At 41.2% G+C, this 11,331-nt stretch overlaps 1 protein-coding gene across 2 annotated transcripts in view; it reads right to left on the bottom strand.

The window, feature by feature from the left end:
• The window catches only part of KLHL5 (kelch like family member 5), an 83,013-nt gene extending 73,136 nt beyond the window's left edge, over nucleotides 1-9,877 (bottom strand). Inside the window, exon 1 of one of the 2 annotated variants that reach the window (XM_055086095.1) lies at nucleotides 9,601-9,877. The gene's annotated coding sequence lies outside the window, so the exon portion shown is untranslated. The remainder of the gene's footprint in view (nucleotides 1-9,600) is intronic. The other variant, XM_028492056.2, reaches the window with a different exon arrangement.
• Between the last annotated feature and the right edge of the window lie 1,454 nt (nucleotides 9,878-11,331).

An 11,331-nucleotide genomic window follows, 5' to 3' on the forward strand; every position in this document is an offset into this window, starting at 1 on the left:
CAGGGCAGGGGCCACTATATCTGTAACAACCTGGATAGTGCACGACATTCAAACTTTTACCGAATTTAAACCAAAGAATAAATGAATAAATTAATGGCACAGACCTTGAAAGATCTTAAAATATAGCAGAAGAGGGTTTTGAATAAAACCCTTACTAATTATCGAGGTAGGTATGTCCTTTATTTGGGAGAGGATGAGGTTCTTGAGTTAAGAATTTTGAGGTATACCTCAAAAAAATTAATTTGGTAAGTGAAGAATGGATTTGTGAGGGAAGATGCCATTGGTAGGAAAATCAGAAAACTCTCTGAGGTGAGAGGATAGTAACCTTGGCAGAAAGCAATGAGATCTGAAACGGGGGTGGCTGTTAAAGATACTACAAAAACAGGCCTGATAAAATGTCTGTGGCAAATGGACAGGAAGAAGTCAAAGACGACAGCATTTTCAAATGTGGGTGGCTGCAAGAATGGTAATATTAACATAAATAAGGAAGTAAGAAGGATACAGTTTCAGGGGGACTGAGTGTAGCCTCAGACAAACTTAGCTTTATTTACTTAGCAACAAAATAGCTAGGAATATGGAGTCTAGAGCCATATTTAGCTTATAGTTAAAAATCAATCTACAATCTATTTAAGAAATCAGAAACTTAAAGTGTGGATAGATGAATCCTGGGCTGTTAACATTGGTTATCTTTGCATTCTTTCCACTCGTTACTACAAACACATGGCATCAAAATCTCTTTTGTAATAAAAACAAGCTTAGAAACACTCTGAAATCCAAAACTAAATTTCTAGCACAATGTTAAATCTTTCACTCTGTTAAAAATATTTGGGAAATATTTCTGATTAAACAGTAAATGAAAATTAAAAATAAGTATTGAATTTAAATTCAGCTGTAACAAGCTAAAAGATTTAGTTTAGCTTTGTAAGTTACACGGTAGGTTGAAAACAGCAGTTGAGAACTCTCCTATACACTGAAAATTGAAGACTAATTTCGTGGTAATAGCCATCTAATACAAGGATTTTATTTCTTTGTGTATGTACCCTAAAAGTATTGTGATATATACTTATACGAGATAAAGGTGAAAAAAAATGAGTGTGGTAAATTTTAACCTTTAAACTAAATTATGTCTCCTTGCTATATGGTCACATAGCATTCCAAACTACTTGCTCAGATAATTCAATAATCTCATTGAAATTATTTACTTAATGTCTGCCTTCTTCCCTAGACTGGAAACCCTATGAAGGTTACAGAAAGGAGTACGGCTTTTGAACTGACATTCAATTTTAAAACTGCAATACAGCATGGTAAAAATATAGAGGGGCAAGCACAGGATGCTAAGATAGCTGCAGAGGTCAAAGATATATTTCCAGTTAAGCTGGAATTCTGAGTATAATAAAAGCCCCCTTGTTGGATGAAACCCATAGCTGGTCCATTAAATGAAAAAGTTAGTAAGCATAAAAATTATATTTACATATTCTTAAAGGTTTTATTTCAACTTAAACATAAATGCACATTCATTCACAAATCTTTTCATATAGGGTTAATGCCATATATTTGACGTGGGCCTCCTACTGAGTTTGGGTCCTCTTTCTTGCATAAGCCATGCTCACAATGACCCATCATCTACGATTTCCACTTATTGCTTCTATAAATGGAGAGAGAACTTAAAAGCACTTCTGAAAGAATATGAATACAGAATCCATTAGTCCAATGGTCTATCCACCATGAGATAAAAAACTTGTGCCAGAATGTAAATTAATGCACTGCTTCCTTCAAGGAGAAAGTCTTACCACAAAAAAAAACTCTCAGCTGAACCAAACAGTGTGCTTAACGATGTAGTTAATTTACATTCTGGTGTGGGCTCCTTATTTCCTTGAGAACCACTAATAGTCTAATGACCAGTTAGTTGGACCATGGACTTGAACACTATGACAGCCTCTGGTTTAGACTTTGATGATATGCCCCCTAGTCTTTTACAGTTATCCAGCCTTCATCAAATTTGATAGCAAATTTGTTAATAATTCATTTATATTGAGATGATGTCCCAAAGCAGTCAACTTAATTTTCAAAGAATGAATTCTCTTTTCCTTACACTCCCATGAATTTACATGTTTACCAATGTTTTATAGTTACCAAAACAAGCATAACTGTTAAAAACAGGTTTGTGAATAAAAACAACCAACTTTTGGTAAGTACCCAACTCAACAGGTAGGCACAGAGTCATGCAGGTCTGCCGTGGAGTAGCCTACTCAGCCATGAGTGATCACTTGGCCCCTGGGATCAGTAAGTACATATTATAGAGGGAAAAGAGTGTGTTAGGTTAAAACCATGAGTCATTTCAGAGATAGTTGGTGGGGGGCGCTTCTGCTATCATTTTCCCACATGGTCACTTATTAGTGGTAGCCTAAGTGGTAGAGCAGAAAGAACTTGAGTCAATAATTGAGCCACTCACCAGCTAGCTGTATAATTTGAACAAATCACTTTACCTCCTCGATCTTCAGTTTTCTCTTAAGATAAATGGATTAAGTAAGTAGCACATGGAAGAACTGAGTAAGAATCTGAATTTGTAAAAGCAGCTACCACTTCCTCAGTGTGCAAATGTGCAGGGTAACACGGAATACTTTACATTGAATGGGGCATTCAGCTGTCACAGACACTTGGGCAAACGGGGGTCATTCCGCTTTCCCCTTACACGTGAGGACCCTGAAGTGAAGTGAGGCTACACGTATCTATCTGGTGAGTAGCAGGGTTCAATTTGAATGCAAGACTGTCTCTAAAGACCATACACTGCCAAGTACATTACACTGCTTCTTGCTTTTAAAGTATTCTCATTTGCAACCCACAGCTACCTTGTTAGAAGGTAGAGTAGGTATTTACCCTCATTGTCCAAACTGGGAAGCAGACTCAGAGTGTAGTTGATTTGTTATCTAGGTTAGCTATCTAGAACAGAGCCACAGAGCAGACTTAAATGCTTTATCAGTAAGACTGACCAAACTAAAAGCAAAAAGACAATAAGCAAGAAAAAAAGAGTACTTACCACATCACTCCGAATATAACAAAATACTAAGTTCATCATTATTGCAATTAAGTGCCAAAATGTCATTTATTCACCAAGTACAAATGTCTCACAGATTTTGCCCCACTTGGCTCCCTCCCAACTTCTGTCACTATTTCTTATAGGGTGAAGTGCTGACCCACATTAACATCAAAAGTACCTTTTCATCCTTCAACTGTCTATTGGTACTAACAGCTTGTAGTAGAACAAGTTACATTTTAAAAATCAGCTAAACTAATATTATATGGCCTTTTACTCCCCAACTCATCTATAAAAGTTATCACAATTGATACTTTGAAGACCATAGCGTGATTATAACAAAATATTTACTTTAAAAAACAGCCCTTTGACTTGATAACAGGTCAAAACGAAAGACTTCCTTAGCACCACCTCCTTAGATTTTGTGAATTTAAGTATGTATTTGCTGTGGCACAAGGATGCAAATCATACCATAAATCTGATGGCAAACGACTGCTAAATTCCTGCTGGATACTTTACGTTTGGCATGTGCACACAGCTGTCTTATGTACCATAAAAAGTAATAATCTGTATAACCATAATTTTGTCTTTTACTGACCTGAACCAAATCCAGTAAGTGTTTGTCTTCTTTGTAGCTTTATGGTGATGGAAAAAAAGTAATCAATCAGTACTCTCTAGACACAAATATAATCAAGCAAAATTGCCTAAGTTCTCGCAACATAATGAGCCCATCACAGATCAACTTGACTCTGCTGTAGGATCAATCAGATTTTATGAACTGTATTTTATATTAGATAGAACAGTGTAAGCTGGGTAAGGAAAGGGTAAAAAGGGCAATGTAAGCAATAGAGAGGAGAAAACCATAAAGCACTAGCTTTCTCAACTGCTCATAATTAGAAATGGTTAATCACTACAAATGTTAAACCAGTTAGCTATTAAAGAAACTCCCTGGCTTGCCCTACAACCAGGCCTAAAAAAACCAAACCAAACCAAAAAAAAGGGGAAAAGAAAGAAGAGAAGTGAAAAAGCCACCAAAAGACTGTTCTATAATTTAACTCTGGCAAAAAGCAAAATAAGGCATGCTAGTGAGTCAAATGGCGATCAGTGGAGACCAGTGGAGGCGAGGATTATTTCTTAGTGTTAATCCAACGTTCTCAGGCAGTTCAGAGCAGTCCTCCCAAACTCAGTCTTCAAGTTGGGGGTTGGGGGGGATGGTGAATAAATTTAGAAAGACAAACTGGTTCCATCCAGTGGACCATGCTGAAGCTGTCCAGCAATTCTAAACTCCTGCAGAGCACAGAATTGAGTATTCCCTCTTTCTGTTGATCAGAGAAATACCTCCCCAGAGAAAGGCAAATATTTACTAGAAATGAACCAACCAGCCTCAAATTTAAATCTCCTCTAATTTGCTCTTCACACTATAGCCAAAGTTAACCTTCCAAAGTGTAATTCTTGACATCACTCTTACTTAAAACTTTTTTTTTCCCTGATCACCTACAAGATAAATAAAAGCCAAGGTCTTTAGTATGGAATTCAGTGTTTTTGACAACCTAGTAGTGTTTGCCTACCTTTCCAGTCTTCCCTTTCTCTCAAGCTCTCTACTTCACACTTTCTGTCACGAAGAGTTAAAACACACAACATTAACATAAGCAAAATGAAGATTATTGAGTACTTCCCAAATGAAAAGGACTACAGAAGACACTGTGGATAATGACAAGTGTGGGTAAAATCTTTTTCCCTTCTACTACTAACCTTCAGTTAACTCTCTTGGCTCTATTCCCCTGGCAATCTGATGGAAGTAGGTATGTCAACTATGTTACCTGCCAACATTGCTTATAGTAAAAATGATCCCCCGATTAGTAAATTTGCATCTGGATTCAGAGGAATGATAAATGAACTATAAATACCTCTTAAGAAGCCATAGGTTTGACTTTCCTGAGTGCGGTGGCTCTTGTAATTGGCACATTCCCTGTGGGGACCCTGGAAGCTAAGTCTATGGAATCCTGTAAGAGAGAACTGTCTCCTGTGGGACAGGAGAACTAACCAAGATGTGGCACTCAGAAAAAAAGTAGTTCTTTTGGAATTGCTAAAGGCTCTAGTTAGTTTCCTTTAAGTGTATGAACTCTTAGGTTAAACTCACCCATTTAACAGCAGAATAGAGAAAACCAGTCAACAGAGAAAAAGAGGAATGAAGTATACGTGCAGAGAGAGGCACTGGCAAGAAATCATATAGACCTGCAAGAAATCAAGCAGCCCAGCTCCTAACTTTCTGTTATTGATGCCAGTTGCCGCTGAGACTCTGCTGCACTTCTTGCCCTTGGATTCTTTGACATAAAGCTATATCCCTTTTCTAACAAAACACTCTTTTTGCTTAAATTAGTTTAAATAATTTTCTATAACTTGTCACCAAATAATCCCTAAGACCAAAAAAGATGGTTAGAGGCAAAGTGTAACGATGTATATATACATAATCAGGTTTTATCATATTGAAAGATTCTGTTAATTTTTTTTTAATGTTGTTTTAAAGAGAAAGGGCAAGAGAGAGAACTCAATTATAGTTATTTTCTGTTGGGGTATAAACTTCCCATTAATCTTTTTATCCTCATGGTATCTAACATCCTGCCTCATACACACCACATTTAACAAATGTTTATTGAATGGACATATAATTAAAAAATAATGAAATCCACTTGGCCAAACAGTTTGTCTAATTGGGAGTTTTCAAAAGCATTTCAGTTCCAATTAATAAAATATGTTCTTTAAATTCTCATTAGCATAATTCTACGATTATATATATATATATACACAAAGAAATGCTGTTTTCTATTCTCTAAATAGAATACTGAAAAACATAATCTGGATTTGATTTATTCAGATTTTGTATTAATATGTGGTACTATAAAGTCTGCTTAGGTTGTTCTTAAGACTATTCCCATTCTCCTTCTTCTGGGCAAGAGATAGAATTGCAGTTCTCCACCTCCTTGAAGTTGGGTTGCAGTCATATGACTTGTTTGGCCAATGAAATGGCAGTAGAAGTTACTGTGTCACTTTCATGTAGAGCCTTTAAGAGCCAATGTGCAATTTATCACATCTTCTCCCCTCCCTAACAAATGTGGAAGCAGGTGTTGAGATGGAGCCTCTGACAACCTGGAGCTCTAAATGATTACTCCAACAGAGCTCTCCTGCTGACCCTAACTGGACAAGTAGCCTGACTGAGCAACAAACCTTTGTTGTTTTAAACCACTAAGATGTGAGGGCTTTTGTTATTTACCCTACCTGATATACTCTGCAAACCCCTCTCATTGTCTTCAGAATGGTAACATTTTGTACAGAACTGCATCATTTATAGAATACTTTCTTATAGAAGTATCGCTCATTATTCAAACTCTCAAAATCCAAACACAACTGGATGGAGTCAAATAAATTTTTGGACTAATCCCTCATTCTCTCAACCCCTCACTACTTGCTATCTGAAACTCAGAGGCCAAATATATTTGGATAGGATGATATTCCTTGCTTCAAACTCTTGCCATCTACACTCAAGAACAGAAAAAATTTGGACAGTAAAGGATTCCTGATACATTATTTCATTTGTGCCCTTAAAGCTGTTTTTCTACTACCCAGTACCTACTAGACTCTCAACATCTATTGAATGAATTGTGTGCTGTCATCATTCTAATCTTACAAATAAGGAAAGAGATTCAGAGAGGTTCATAAACTTACTGGAAACAACCCTGCACATTAGTGGCACAATCCCAGATTTTCTGGCTCCAAACCCCTTTCCATTATGTACTATGCTTTCCAAGAAGATCTCTTAACAGCTACAGAATTCTAGGATTTGATAGTAATAGTACCAACAGTGTTTAGGATAAAAAGTAAATGTTAATGACATATTTACATCCAAGAATAATAAAAGTCAACCTTTAAGGAGTTCTACTTGCCTAAACCTAGTTTAATTCAAGACCCTGAGTACCCTGAAGCACAGAACAGGAAAAAGTTCTCGAGATCATTTGGCGATTTGCAGAACAACGAGGAACTATAAAAGAACTCCGGGGAAAAGTAGCCTTTTCCTTTGATACATAGTATTTTAAAATTCTGACTTTTAGGGACTTCCCTGGAGGTCCAGTGGTCAAGACTCTGCACGTCCAACACAGGGGTCGAGGGTTCGATCCCTGGTCAGGGAACTAAGATCCCACACGCCGCACAGCCAAAAAAAAAAAAAAAAAAAAAAAAAAATTCTGACTTTTAGATTATCTTCAGTTTGGCTCTTAATAAACTGGCTAACCTCAAATCCTTTGCTCTCTAATTCTTATCAAACCTCAGCTGTAAGAAATACTCACAAAGAATCACCTTAAGGGGGCTTCCCTGGGGGCACAGTGGTTAAGATCCGAAGGTGACAGGGGTTCGAGCCCTGGTCTGGGACGATCCCACATGCCGCAGAGCAACTAAGCCCGTGCACCACAAGTACGGAGCCTGCACTCTAGAGCTCACGAGCCACAACTACTGAGCCCATGTGCCACAACTACTGAAGCTCACCGGCGCCTAGAGCCGGTGCTCCGCAACAAGCGAAGCCACCACAATGAGAAGTCCGCGCACCGCAACGAAGAGTAGCCCCCGCTCGCCGCAACTGGAGAACGCCCCGGCACAGCAACGAAGACCCAACGCAGCCAAAAATAAATAAATTAAAAAAAAAAAAAAAAAAGAATCATCTGAAGGATAGGCAATCCACCCATTTCTACAGGTTCAGTGGTTCTCAATTTGTGTTCCATAGTCAAATAATTTTGGAAAAGGTCACACAATACATCCTCCTTTATGACAGTAAACTTGAACATTAGCCAAGAAATTGAGAAAAAAAAACTATTGAAATTTGTCTAACCCAGTTATCTCAAACTTATTTGAGCTCAGAATCTTATTTTAAGAAATAAACTACTAATTTCTGATGCCTAAGAACACAGTTCGGGAAATACTGTTCTAGGTAATTCTAAACGTTATGAATGGATCAAGTTAAGCCTTCAGAGAACTCACCTTTAGAGTCTTACCATTGTCCTATACTGAAGTACACTGTTATCCAAAATTCATCAGTTTCTGTAGGGATATTTTAAAGCTGTTGTCAACTGCATCACAACAATCTTCCTTTTTATTAGGGCCCATGAGAAAATGTTCCTCTCAGGCCTCATTACTAGAAAATGTCGTGCTTATGCAGGAGAACTGGTTTGTTTTTATCTTGGAATTAGAAACACACTGAAACTTATCTTATTCCACTCTCTCTCTTTTTTCCGCCTGGCTGCTAGGGAAGCCCAGAGCCAAAACTGTGACTCACCTCTAGTACAGGATCTTATGCACTTGGTATTATCTTACACTTGACTTTGTAGTCTTTTTTTCCCCTGCTCTGCCTCAATTTTTCTCAATTAGGTTTGTTTTACCCTACAATACCATACGGACACTAAGTTGCTTCAAATCATTTTTGAAACTATTGTATATACTAAGTCCTATTTTCTTACAATTTCATATTGATATCTCCCTACCTGTCCCATTACCACAAAATATCAGAGTCACCTTTGTGTAAAAGTATCCATAGTTATGACAAGCCAATAGAACATACACATTCACAATATAATCAAATTCGCAACGCTTAAACCAGAAGAAAAGTTACTACTGGTTTTTCAGCGGTCTAATACCAAAAAGACTTATTAAACTCTTTTCTAAACGGAAGGACAACTACCATTTATTGGGTACCAGTAACTGCTAGGCACTTAACACACAACAGTTTCATTTTATTATTTTTTTTAATGAAGCAAGGACATTGGCATATACGTGATCCCTGGAAAGATGCACAAGAAACTGGTAATATTGGTGGGTGGGGCGAGAGACTTTGTATATCTCTTTTGTACCGTTTGAATTTTATGAATCTATCAATTACTCAAAAAGTTTTTTTAAAAAAACGTTATGATAATAAAGACGGCAGAAATGCTTTACTCTTTGATTCAATAAACTTTCTTCGTCAGCTTTTGATCCCTGCGTATGCACTGAAACGCCTAAATGAAAAAGTTTCAACCAGACACGCCGGTTTTTATTGAAATAAAGTCTCTTTCTGATTCTCCACACTCCAGGGGTGAGGCAATTATATACTTAAAAACTTAGATTATGATCGCCTGCGGGTAACAATGAAAAAAAAAATTCGATATGGTTTCCACTTTGTTTTACTGGTAGAAGAGGACGGGGAGGAAGCACTGATTTTGGACAGCAGCCCACGCCGCAGCAGGCCTGCCACAAACGCCGCGTCCAGAACTTTGCACAACTCGAGGGCTGCCCAGACGCCGCTATGGACTCTCGGCTGCGAGGCGGGACACCGGGCCGGGGTTCGACCCCCGGGCGCTGCTCGGGGAAATCCCCGCCTGACCCACCCCTCCGGACCGAGACGCCCCGGGGCCGCCTCCCCGAGGGCCCGGCCGGAGTCGGGCCGCCGCGGCCGGGCGAGAGGCTCGCGCGGAGACGGGAGCGGGCCTCGGCGCGCTGCCGACCCGCTGCGGCCCCATCCCCGACGCCGAGGAGGAAGTCGCACTTACCGCGTCGGGCTCTGGAGGCGCCCGGTGGTCACGGCGGGGCGGGGCGGCCAGGCGGGAGGAGGAGGGATGGCGGGGGACGGGGGCCGGCGGGCCGAGGAGAGGGATGCTCGGCCCCTCGGGCGCCCCCAGCCCCTTCCCGGCAGCCTCACCCCCGGCGCCGGCCGGCCCGGAGAGAGCCACTCCGCCTCCGTCAGGCCGCACCAGGCCAGTGGGGAGAGAAATTCGTCTGGCAGCCCCGAAGGGGGGCAAGCGAGCCGGCGGGTGGGGGTCGGGGACCGGCTCGCCCGTCAGTCCGGGCGCGGCGCGAGCGGCTGCCCGCCCCGCCCCCTCCATCCAGGCTCCGCCCCCTCCATCCAGGCTCCGCCCCCTCCTCGCCGGCCCGCCTGCCCCGGGAGACAGCCGCAGCCACCCGGTTGGCGGTTTCCCTTGCCCCCGGAGTGGTGCGCGCCGACGGCCTGGGCCCGGGGAGGAGGAGGAGAAGGGGGAGGGGCGGGGAGTAGAGGGGAGGCAAGGGCGCAGGCTGCGGGGAGGGAAGCTTGTGGGGGAGGGAGACGTCAGGCTGGGTGGGGCTCTGGGGGGAGGGGGCGTGGCGCGGAGGACCTGACAAAGATTCCGGTTGTTCCCCGCCCTTTGAAACTGGGATAAGGGGGAATTCCTGGGGGTGGAAGTTTAGGAAGAGGTCCCTCTGCAGGGCTGGAAGCCGATCAGAGAGCTGGCCTGTATTTTTTTGATTCCTTGGAGAACAGGACTGTATTGTCCTAGAGCTTTGGGGGAACTCACCAAGAGTTGCCTCTCTTCTCCAGCCCCTGCAACCCTTCCCCTTGCAACACTCGGATAATTATTGTGCTTCAGGTAGTGGGTTTGTGGGTATTGTGACATAGCAATTATGATCCTCAACTCTGTGGCCATAATCATTGGTTTCCAATGGTGGGATAATAAGAATTCCGCAAAAGTTGGTTCCTTATTTATTTCTCTAGCCAATGTATGTTAATGTACATATATGATAGATGCTGAGAATGTTAATGACTAGTTTATTCAGCGCCTATATGGCAAACACAAATCTAAAGCGCTTTATATATTTTAACTCAATCAGTCTTAAGCAAAACAGTTAAGGTCCCTCCCCCACGGAGCTCACTGACTGATGTGTAAAGGAAATGTCCACCTGCTTTTTGTTCTCAATGTAATGCATATATTCATTATTTGCAGAGTCAGTGTACTCTGAGCCATCTCTATCTATCCTATCGGTGAGGGCTGCATGTGGTCAGTCGTCCCAAAATGACTTACTAAGGAGGTCTTCAGTACGTGTCCATAATGAAAACCCAATGGAAGCAAATGGTCCAGAAGACTGATGGGTCATCAGCAAAACAACATAGCCAAATTGTGGCAACGGCCTGGGGTGCCTGGGAGATCTATTTAGGGATCTATTTTGCACACTCCCTCTTGGGGAAGTGGTTAGAAAAAGCAACGTAATGTAAAACAATGAAGCATTAATATGCTAGTTCAAAGTGGATGACCTGATTTTAAACTGTTAAAATCAGGAAGAGATACTTCACAAAATCTACCACTGAGGGCTCCAACTGCAAAGCTCAGGATACATTTTTTACCAGAGCCACCTGGAAGAGACTCCCCACTCCCTCTTTGCAATCTCACCTACCAGGCATAGATAAAAATTACTTCAATAGCATTGTCTTTAAGTACACAAGACAACTGTGTAAACCCACAGCCCGTATT

This window comes from Physeter macrocephalus, chromosome 7 (genome assembly GCF_002837175.3).
Source record: "Physeter macrocephalus isolate SW-GA chromosome 7, ASM283717v5, whole genome shotgun sequence".
NCBI classification, from domain to species: domain Eukaryota; kingdom Metazoa; phylum Chordata; class Mammalia; order Artiodactyla; family Physeteridae; genus Physeter; species Physeter macrocephalus.